Raw genomic sequence first — 11,978 nt, forward strand, 5'->3', positions numbered from 1 at the left:
TCGGCAGAAAATATATATGGGAGCTATTTCTGAACCGATTTCGATATAATTTGGCACATTTATCTATAGACCTAATTCTATCACAGATTCCAAATTTCATAAAAAATTGGACAGATACAGAGTGTTTGGTGCGTCAAATACCTCAAATCGGCCGAAAATATATATTGGAGCTATATCCAAATCTGAACCGATTTTCACCAAAAGCAATAGCGTTCTTCATTAGGCTAAAAAAATTATCGGCTTAACTCTAGTTTAGTAAAAACTCTCCGATTTTCCTGAAATTTTTTCCAGAGGTAGATATTGTTGCGCTGATCACGAAAATGCATAATTTTCTTCGGGGACGGACCCGGTTACCCGGTTATTGGACCCGAAAGTCCGGGTACAAAACCCGGGTTAGGCTTTATTGAAACGATTGCTACAAAATGTGTATCATTGGAAAGGTTATGGAAATACCTATCTAACAAGTTGAAATATGATGGGGTTAGTTTCAGGTGGTCAGGTGATATAACCCAAAAACTGATTTTTGGACCCGGATTTTTCCATAAAACCCTCAAAAAGTCGAAAATGGGCCCATTATGGGTCCCATCGAATGTAAAACAGATTGTAGCTCACACTTTAACCTTTCCAAAATTGTGCTATATATTGTAATACCTTCCTTGGATCCAGAGATATGGCTCTTAGAATCTCGACAACCCAGTTTCTCTAAATGGCTATGTATAGAAAAAAATATAATTTAAAAGAACATTTTGTTCCCGTTCTCGAGATTTGCACCTGTCCATGGGAGAAAGTTTTAAATACCCGGCCAAAGGCCGGCTATTTTGAACAACATTTATAATTTAAAAGAAAAATGTGTTCCCGTTCCCTAGATTTGCACCTGTCCATAGGAGAAAGTCTTAAATCCCCCGCCGAAGGCCGGCTATTTAAAGAAAAATTTATAATTTTAAAGAAAATTTTGATCCCGTTCCCGAGATTTGCGCCTGTCCATAGGAAAAAGTATTAAATTCCCGGCAGAAGGCCGGCTATTCAGAAAAAAATACAATTTAAAAGAACATTTTGTTCAATTTAGAACTTTAAATTTTTCCATAGACACCTATAATGTAAAGAAATGAGCCCTACAGAACCGAATTCTCAAGATTCTAAGGGCCATATCTCTGGATCCAGAGAAGGTATTACAACATATAGCACCATTTTGGAAGGTTAAAGTGCGAGCTAAAATCTGGCTTACTTTTAAATGGAGCCCCATAATGGGCCCGTTCAGTAGAGCCGGATCTAACCCGGGTTTTGTACCCGGACTTTCGGGTCCAAAAACCGGATAACCGGACCCGTCCCCCAAGAAAATTATACATTCCCATGATCAGCGCAACAAAATCTACCTCTGGAAAAATTTCAAAAAAATCGGAGAGTTTTTACTAAACTAGAGTTGTTCCAAATTATCTTGACCAATTTTCAGCCAAATCGAACAATAAATGCGACCTGTACGTTGCGAACGGACGGACATGCATAAATCGACTCAGAAAGTGATTCTATGCATATCTCTAGGAGGAACTATGGGTCTACCTCTTTGCCGTAAGCGGGGTACACACGATCAGTTTTGACTGTCGATTTTTCGGAATTATCGATAACTGTCCAACCGTCCAGCAACCACAAAATATTTTGTGGTTGCCTGATGACTGACAAAAGTGAACGGCCACACTGGCAAGCAACCGATTATTTGAGCAAAACTGACAATCAAAACTGATCGTGTGTACCCCGCTTCAAAACTGACAATGTGTACTGTACTTAATATTAATACCCTACACCACCCCGTGGTAAGGGTATTATGTGTTAAGCTGGGTACACATTGTCAGTTTTGAATGTCGATTTTTCGCAATTATCGATAACTGTCCAACTGTCCAACCATGAATGACAAAAATGAACGGCCACACTAGCAGCAACAAAAAAGCTGTCATTCAAAATTGACAATGTGTACCCAGCATAACACAGAATACCCTTACCACAGGGTGGTGTAGGGTATAAGTATTAAGTACAGTACACATTGTCAGTTTTGAATGACGATTTTTTGCAATTATCGATAACTGTCCAGCAACCACAAAATATTTTGTGGTTACATGATGAATGACAAAAATGAAAGGCCACACTAGCAACAACAACAAAGATGTCATTCAAAATTGACAATGTGTACCCAGCTTTAGGCCTGTTCGATAAGTTCTCTTTTACTGAACAAGTTTGTTGTACAATAGAATTTTGTAAAAGTTTGTACAAATTTGTACAATCTTTTGGGTTATCGTAAAGACCTATTTTTGTCTACAATTTCATTGCAAGTAAAATAAGTTATGGCGACAATTTTTTCTTTATGTTCGAGTATTTCTAATACGGTGCTGCAGTAGAAAGCTTTATTTTATCTCTCTTTTACATATCAATAACACTGCTCAACAAAATTGAAAAAGTTGAATGTTTCAGACGAAGTTGTAGTTGTTTCTAGATGAAATCGGCGAGTTATTTTCAAATCCGGTCCCGGTTTTTCTCCATCAGCTCTTGTTTTTGAGATATAGCTCAAAATCGGTTTTTACGAGTTTAACCTAGACTTTCGTTATTTTCGGATACAAACAAATATTTTTTGTGGGTTTTCAACATTAAAATATTAAGGAGATGTTGTACGCTCGATACAAATCGTATTTGAAGTAGTTATGGTGAGTATGTATCAAAAAAATATAGAAAATATACGACGGACCTTGTAAAAATTGCATATTTTGAGTACTTTAAGCTGTTATTACGTCATCGGGGGAAGTCATAGGATCTCCATATGGCAATGCGGATATGCTTAGGGTGTCTACTATACAGTCCAATATTCAAATATATAATATAAAGTTCATAGCGCCCATGACTCGGCCATAACCTAAAAATCATCATGAAGACTGCCATTGAAAAGTAAATGGCTTATGTGGTAATGATATCACTGGTAAATTATTTCCCTTTAGCAGTCTTCATGGCGATTTTTAGTTTATGGCCGAATCATGGGGGCTATGAACTTTATATTATGCATTTAAATACTGGATTATATAGTAGACACCCTAAGCATATCCGGAGTACCATATGGAGATCCTATGACTTCCCCCGATGACGTAATTACAGCTTAAAGTACTCAAAATATGAAATTTTTACAAGGTCCGTCGTATATTTTCTATATTTTTTGATATATCAGGAATATTGTCAATTATTTCATATTCCATTTCAGAAAAAAAGCATAAATTTTTTTCGCGCTACATCAACGATTTCTGATATGTAGGTTAAGAAAAAAATTCCCTGTACGAATCTGGTCGCGAGCCAATTTTTGGTAGTTGCGGACAAAAGTTATGGCGCTTTTATTTCGCTTTCTAAGAAAGAAAATATTATAAAAACGCTAATTATATTAATGAGCACAATTGTTACAAAAAAGTTCTCTCGAAGTGACTTTAGCGAGTAGATTGCATAATACCTGCAAAATGTTACACAGAATTCGCGGAATGTACATAAAATTAATAAATTATTGAATATAAGTCAACTCTTTTCAAAATTAAGGTCCATTTAGTGGTCATAAAATTACATTAAAATTTGTTGTGGGTCAAAACTTCACGGCGAATCAAATGAGACTACAATCATACAGATTGGTGTTATAGTTTCGATGTTACAGCCAAAATAAGTTCATATTTTGGTCAAAAAAATAATTTTTTGTTTGAAAAAATATTTTTTCACATGCATTATGTAGTAGAAAATATTGTAAAAATCTATAGGAATACTTCCTTCCTTTTGCTTAAATCTCCCAATAAAATAGACGGATTTTGCTTTATTGACATTCATATTAATGATTTTCATGTACAGCAAGACCATATCTGTTAATTTGTATATATTTTTCGAAATTTAATTTGGAGGCTAAGATGTAGCTTCAGCTGCATCTTAGCATTAAAATACCTATAAAATATCGCTAATTTGCGCAAAGTGCATACAATTTTTGTCCGCATCCGATTTCAATGTCCACCATGAAAATCTACATCGATATATATCTATATCAAGGCGATCAATTAAGAACCGTGGATGTAGCATCACACACTATTTTTTGGGATAAAATGAATGTAGCTCCCTTATCAGTGAAGTTTTCAAAACTCTATTTTCGCTAAAACGAAGATGCTGTATTAGTTGTTTCATTGCAGTGGGAACGAACCGCAGAAAACGCGATAAAATACGCGATATTTCCAAAAACAATTTTAGGTGATTTTTCTACTTTGGACTTTCTTGTAACTCGCGTTTTAGTGGATGGATTTTCACGGGGAATGATTTATTAGATCCGGAACGTAAAAAACTAAAATGTGCAATCAAGTACGAGGAAATCGAAGGACAATTGTAAAAATTAGGCCCGAAAAATATGATTTTTAGAAAAATGTTCGCACAAAATTTTCCTATTTGGATGCAGATTTCTATGAAGCTGTGCAGATTACATTCACGACACATATACCAAATAACTCAGAATCGCGAGTTCTACAATCCTATATACGATTTTCTGTAAAACCTGTTTGCGGAATGAAATTAGAAGAAAATGTCAAAAAACACTGTAAAACTGGCTTCAAAATGTCAGCATCTTTTAATGGTAGAAGCAGTTCAAATTTTGAAAAGTAATATATTAGTGAGATGATCCTTATTTAGTTTGCTTCTACTTTTACTTTCACAGGAAAATCGAGAGATGTGTGGTTTACTCACAAATCGAGAGAAAACAAAAAAAGACATGGTGGCTTCAACCCATTTTTACCCATTTTTTAACATAAATATAGCCACAGCTTCCACACAAATTATCTTTTAAGGCAAATATTTTTTGCCACGTCCAACAACATTTCATTTTATCCAAAAATACTTAATTTGTATAATATAGAGCCACAAGTCGCGTATTCTAAAAGGGTCGAAAAACCCACAAAAAATATTTGTTTTTATCCGTAAATAACGAAAGTCTGGGTTAAACTCGTAAAAACCGATTTTGAGCTATATCTCAAAAACAAGAGCTGATGGAGAAAAACGGGGACCGGATTTGAAAATAACTCGCCGATTTCATCTAGAAACAACCGCAACTTTGGTTGAAACAAAAGTCCTGTTGACCAGTGTAATTAATACGGTTTAAAGGAGTACTAAACTCATCTTCATTAACGTACATATACATATTTAAAAAATATACAAAATTGTTACATAGTACCGTGATCATTTTCAACAATTTGTTGTGTATAAGAAAACTAATGAAAATGACTTTGTTGCTTATAACCGTTGTTTGTTATATCCGAATTTATATGTTGAAATCTTTGGGAACAAAATGAAAACTCTACCAGCTGACGGAAAAAATTTGAAATTTTTTTTTTTTAAATTGCAAGTTTTTCCTGAGTAGCCGGCCTTCGGACGGGGATTTAAGACTTTCACGAAAACATTTTTTTAATTTAAATTTTTTTCTTACTTTAACAAGGGAATTTTCGGAACTTAAGAGGCCTGTGTTTTTGCTGTTTTTAATCTAAAATTGTTTAAAATTACCCTGCTCTCATGTCTATCATGAAGAATGTATTGTACCATGGTTGAAATTGAATCGGCATGTCCAGATACCGTATACAAGAACGGACGAGAAAACAGAACTGGATTTAACTGGTTAATCCGTACGCCTATGTCCCGTCAAAAATGCCTTACATTAGCCGACTTTTCGAAGGCAATACCTTCTAGTACAAGGGAAATTTCCGTCCTGGGTAATAGCCAGAGTGTAATGCAATGACACAAAACAAAACACTAATTTTGTTTGTTTTTATTTTGATTCTTCTTTAGTATTAAATCATTTGTTGAGAAATATTTTGCTTGATGTCCTTTTTTAATAAATTGGTATAATAAATAAATAGAGCACACCATATGAAACAGCTTGGAAAGTTAAAAGTTTTTTAATGAAGACATACGGAAATTCGGAAAAATATTGGAAAACAGGCGGAGGAGAGGAGGAAAAGGTTGAGGAGTGTAATTATATTAATTATTGGAAAACAATTTTTTTATGTTTTAAGATATGACTGAATAGTAACTTCTTGCAGAGCAATGATAATCATGTTATACGTGAGAGCTTAAGTCAATCTTGAATAGTGAAAAGACATATTTTGCAAGGCACTTTCAAAATATTTAGCGGCATAAATTGAATACTCTACCAGCGATAAATCTGAAATGTTACCACAGGTACAAAAATATAAAGTTACTTCTCGAGATATGAGCCTCTGAAGTTCCGAAAATTCCGTTGTTAAAGTAAGTCCCAATAGGCGAGTTTACTTGCGGCAATTGTCAGTTTGTGGGTGAGAGAGGGTGTTGGGAGACAAAGGGTTACCATATACCTCACCTCTCTCTCCATCAAACTGACAATTGCCGCAAGTAAACTCGCCTAATGTAAATTGGGACTAAGAAAAAAATTTTAAATTAAAAAATTGTTGTAAATAGGAGAAAGCCTCTAATCCCGGCCTTTGGCCGGCTACTTAGAAAAAACTTACAATTTAAAAAAAATCAGATTTTTCCGTCAGGTGGGAGAGTATTCTATTTATGCCAATCTTTGTTTTATCTAACTTTTAGTTACCCGGTTTTGGACACCATACTCACAGATGTGTGAAGGCATTTTTATTTGATATTTAATAAAAACTCATAATTTTGAATTTATGTACATTACTCCATTTGCAAATATTTAGTTGTCTAACTGTACATTTTTCAAACAAAAGTTTACCTTCAGTTTTTTATGTTCCTTCCAGTGCCGTCGTAAATTTATATCTTGGGTACTAGTTTTAATTCCGCCTTTATCCGACACATTGACAATTCTAAAATTCTTATTAAAGCAAATGTTTTTGTAGGTTAACCATTCCACCGTACACTTTAAATTTCAGCATTACATTATATATATAAATAAGAGTATAAGAATGGACTTTCACAACAACAACGGCCGACAGATAAATAATTTTAACACCGAAGCAAACCCGTTTTAGTGCCTAAATGAGACGTCTATGACACGATATGATAATATAAAACGTAAATTTCAGTATATTTTATATTCAATTATTATTTTGTATATTTAGTAGCAAAAACAAAGAAAAGCACGAACGAAAATAATATGAAACTGACAACCAAGTCACCAAGCAGAGTTCACAGATTGTCAGGTGATCGACGTACTTTGCTGTGTTGCCATAGTAACCAAGGTTGTCAGTATTGGGCAGTGTTGCCGTTCGCAATTTTTTTCGGACCAAATATTTCCTTAAAATTCAAGCAAACCACGTAGCTCATTTAGACTGGTCATAAATCCTGAACTGGGTTTAATAAATCCAGTACAAATCTCGATGAATTTATATATACATTGTGTGTTCGTTTACTCAAAATTTGTACAAATTGTTACTGGATGTTGTTCGTTTAATCTACAGTACAATGTAAAATTCCTTAGTCGATTACAAGAAGTTACTGGACTTGTACAAATTTGTACACACCTATTTTTAGGGTTTAAATGACAGTCAGCTGATTTTTGTTCATAGCACAATTACCAAGATAGATGCATCTGCACATTTAGTCGAATTTGAAACGTCAAAAGAAATTTAATTTGGAAATTAGAAATTGAATTCGTTTCAGAAAACAAATGGCATATTACAAATTTATTGTTTAATATTGAAAATGTTAGCACATTATGCTACTAATTGGTTTGGTCCAGAATTGCAAGAATCTACTAATTATTACTATTTTTTCCGATAACATAAAGGAAAAAATGTTATCGTAGTAAAAAATAGTAGCTTCTTGCAGGTTCTGGAACAGAGCAAATGCTATGTCCCAATTTACATTAGGCGAGTTTACTTGCGGCAATTGTCAATTTGATGGAGAGAGAGGTGAGGTATATGGTAACCCTTTGCCTCTCAACACCCTCTCTCACCCACAGACTGACAATTGCCGCAAGTAAACTCGCCTAATGTAAATTGGGACTAACTAATGATACCTGTAATTTCTAGCCCTAGGTAACCGGGTAGGTAGCTACCTATTAGTAAAGGGGTGTTTACACTATCTATGAATGTCATATGAGATGTCAAATTTGCTACCTGAGAAGATTTGCATCTATCAAAATGATGTGGCAACTCATATGTAAATTTTTCATTTAGGGAGCCATGTATTTTCGTATGCAGTTGAGAAAAATGGAGGAAATCATGGTTTAATTAGAAAGGTTAGCCAAAGCTTTATGTTAATTTAAATTTTTTCATCCGAGTATTCCTAAAACTTCAAAACAATATACACAAACTGTGTATGTGTGTGTGGTGTTTGACATATTATTGTCAAACAATTTTAAAAACAATCGAATTCAATGATTTTTAAAATTATTTTTGGAACATTTGTATGGAAATAATTCGTCAGGTTATCATTGAAACAAACATTTTATCATATCCACAACTTGATTATGCGGAGAAACATAGGTGCGTCATTCACTTTTCGCGATTTTTATAAAATGCTCAAAATTGGTGTTGTAAACAAACCCACTTGTTGCTTAATTTTGAAGTTTTAGGAATTCAGGAAAAACAAGGGTTCTATAGATTTTTTTCATTTAAATCTACCTCTTTACTTATACCATGGAGGAAATAGGTAAAGAAATCGAAAATGTGAGTGCGATTAAAGTTTTTAACGATATAAATTGCGTTATTTGCGTGATTTATATTTTGTGGTCATATGAAATTGTATGCTAGTGTGAACGCAAAAGCTAACATTGGTAAGCGACAAAAAGAGACAACAAGAAACCATTTGGCGAAAATTTTGACAGTTTACATTACAAAAAAAGTTGCTTTGTTGTAGCGTGTAAATTTTGAAAGCATGTGGTAACATTGGTGATTTTCATTAATGATTACGTAAAAACATTGCCACGTATAATGCCCGTAATTTCTACGCGTAGTTATCTATGAGTTCATAGATATCCCCGTGTAAGCAAAATTTCATAATTTCAATCCATAGGTAACGTTACCGGTCGTTGCCAATGTGTTAAAAAAAATTTAAAACACTTATATGTAGCAATGTTTTTAAGAAATCATTAATGAAAATCACCAATGTTACCACATGTTTTCAAAATTTACACGCCTCGGTAAATGGCACGTAGCATGGTACAATTACTTAGGTAGAAACATCGGCGAATTGCTACAACAAAGCAACTTTTTTTTGTAATGTAAACTGTCAAACTTTTCGCCAAATGGTTTCTTGTTGTCTCTTTTTGTCGCTTGTGTTTGTACGGTGAAGTGAACACATGCTATCTCTTACTTACCGAATCATATGGTTTTTTGTTTTGATTTTTCATAGCGAATTCCTAGTTTTTTGACGTTTTAGATTCGATCAGCTGGGCTGAGGCATCTACCTAAATAATTGTACCATGGCACGTAGAAATTTCCAAACGCGTAGGTAAAGATAACTAAAAGGTAGCTACCTACCCGGTTACCTAGGGCTAGAAATTACTGGCATAAGGCCATGTTTATATTATAGCCTTTTACAGGGTTAACCTTCTTTATGAGGATTTATTTGAAATATTAGCAATGGAATTGACATTTGAAACCTAGTGGGCTTGTTACAATTTTTAACACATTGGCAACGATCAACCAGGCAAAATCCTTGGTCCGGTTCACACTATAGAGATTTCAATGAAAAAATTGCATGAAACTATGCGTCTCTAGATCGACTTCCATAGCAGAGTGAAATAAAATTGCTGTAGTGAGGAATTCGATTTAAGAACGCCTAATTTAATGGAATTCATTCTAGTGTGTATCGGGACTACTTATGTGTTTTTTACATTAGCACGAAAAACAGATTTTAGGACTGTTTCGTCATTTATTTGCTAAAACAGGCAACATTTTGCGTCATTTACTATACAAAAATAAATGACGATAGCTGCGTCATTTATTCTGAACAACGCACGAAAACACCATACTAGTATACGCAACCCTGCTTTTTCGTCATAAACTACCAAAAAATGCAACTGTTTTATTCTTTCTTTGTTTGTTTGTGTGTGTTGTAGAAAAACAAAAATACTCAAACGATGACAAAAGTGTAAATAAATGGTTAAACATTCTTTTTGTAAGCGTCATAGAGTACAGATAGATCTCCCGTGCGGAAAAAAACCAAGCAAAACCACCAAAACAAAAGTTAAAGGGCCAATTTTCAGAATTAAAATAATTTACTCCTGTGCCAATAAGAATTCTTATATGGTGTTGTGTGTTATTTTTTAATAAACCTCTGCTGCTGGTGCTTTTTATAAACAGTGCAAAGTGCCTTTCTTTTGCATCCTCACCCTGTAGGAAGTGTGGGGTCATGTGTTGACATGTCGCCACTTTGTCTACTAATATGGTGACAAAGTCAACACTTTGTCACCAGGTTGTCAACTATTGATACCTTTACCTTAATAAGAAGAAGCATAGTGTATATTGACCGATGATAGCCCAACGAAGCATCTTTTTTTAATTTTCTTAATTGTTTGGCGTAAAATAATTTTTGCGGTTGGTGAAAAAAGTGTTTTTGTAAAAATCAATAAAATATCGTGAAAACTTAAAGCATATAATTTCAATAACAAGTATGAGCAAAAGAAAATATAAAAGACATGTGAAAATTTAACAATTCTATAGCACGAATTCTGAGGCGACTAACAACATTTGTGGTGAAATTTCAACAATTAGACATTATGTGGAACCTTTAGAGAAGATTGTGGAGCCTGATGTATATATTGTCCCGTCTCGCTGGAAATACTGAATGCAACTAAACATAATAATGAATTACAATGTTGAAGAATTATTTGGCAAAAATCGATTGTGAGATTTTGCCAATGTTATACAGCTGTAATAGGCAAGCAAATTTAAGGACATATTTTTTATTTATGTTTATTTATACATCTTTGTTCTTTCCAATTCCTAGATGTTATATCAACATTCAGCGAATCGCCTGATAAAACGTTAAGTGCAACAGAAGAAGAACTATTTTAAGCAGACAAATCATTGGTGCGACTTGGCCAAGAAAATAAAACGAAAACATTTTTTATTATTTATATGTTAAAATGTTTAAGCAGCCTTGAAAACATTGTCTTTATTTACTAATTTTTACTTATGTGGAATCTTTGGCTTAGCCATTTAAAAAGATAAAAATACTGTAATACGCAATTTGTACATTTTTAGCATTTTCAATATTATTAGTTTTAGTCTTTAATGAAAAATAGTATTTAAACAAATGTGTAGCTTCATCTCCTTATTAAACGTACTATATAGCTGTTTTATCTATGAAAAGTTCCAAATAAGCTAAAAAATTTAGTATTGAAAATCTGGTACTATTGACTCACTACCTCCAATGTCTATACTGACTCACTACCTCCATTGTCTATACTGACTTACTACCTCCAATGTCTATACTGACTTACTACCTCCAATGTCTATACTGACTCACTACCTCTAATGTCAACACATGGTTCCTCAGGAACTACTGACTTACTATTGACATACTAGTTCCATTGTCAGTACTGACTTTCGAATGACACGTTCATACAAAATGTCTATAGGAAATTACATTAGTTGTCTACAGTTTGTCAGTAGTACTGTTGACAATGTCAGTAGTAAGTCAGTATAGATTCACTATTGACATTTCCTACAGAACAGTTACCAGAAATTTCTGGTGCTGTGTTAGTGTGTGTGCATACGTTAAAGAACAGTTATTTTCTAGGACTTACAAGATACCTCTCTAACGATCTAGATCAGCGTCGCCCATAATATTTCCATCAATACTACAGCATATGTGTATGCATGGGTGAAAAAAACAACAACCACATGATATTCATCGTTTGTTTATTTACACGTACACTGTACGTGAGAGAGAAGCAAATGCAAAAACAACTCAGTGTCAGGGCTATACTTCTTTGCAAAGACAGCGCGACCCTGATCTAGATAGTGTAAAATAATATTACATTCCAAACTTTT

General features: G+C 33.9%; 1 protein-coding gene across 2 annotated transcripts in view; it reads right to left on the reverse strand.

Moving 5' to 3' along the window:
• The window catches only part of Myd88 (myeloid differentiation primary response protein MyD88), a 159,504-nt gene extending 152,293 nt beyond the window's left edge, over positions 1–7,211 (reverse strand). The window contains exon 1 of one of the 2 annotated variants that reach the window (XM_073992675.1): positions 6,749–7,211. The gene's annotated coding sequence lies outside the window, so the exon portion shown is untranslated. The remainder of the gene's footprint in view (positions 1–6,748) is intronic. The other variant, XM_073992676.1, reaches the window with a different exon arrangement.
• Positions 7,212–11,978: the final 4,767 nt, after the last annotated feature.

Source organism: Musca autumnalis, unplaced genomic scaffold (genome assembly GCF_047663935.1).
Source record: "Musca autumnalis isolate F117 unplaced genomic scaffold, ASM4766393v1 scaffold_5, whole genome shotgun sequence".
Classification (NCBI taxonomy): domain Eukaryota; kingdom Metazoa; phylum Arthropoda; class Insecta; order Diptera; family Muscidae; genus Musca; species Musca autumnalis.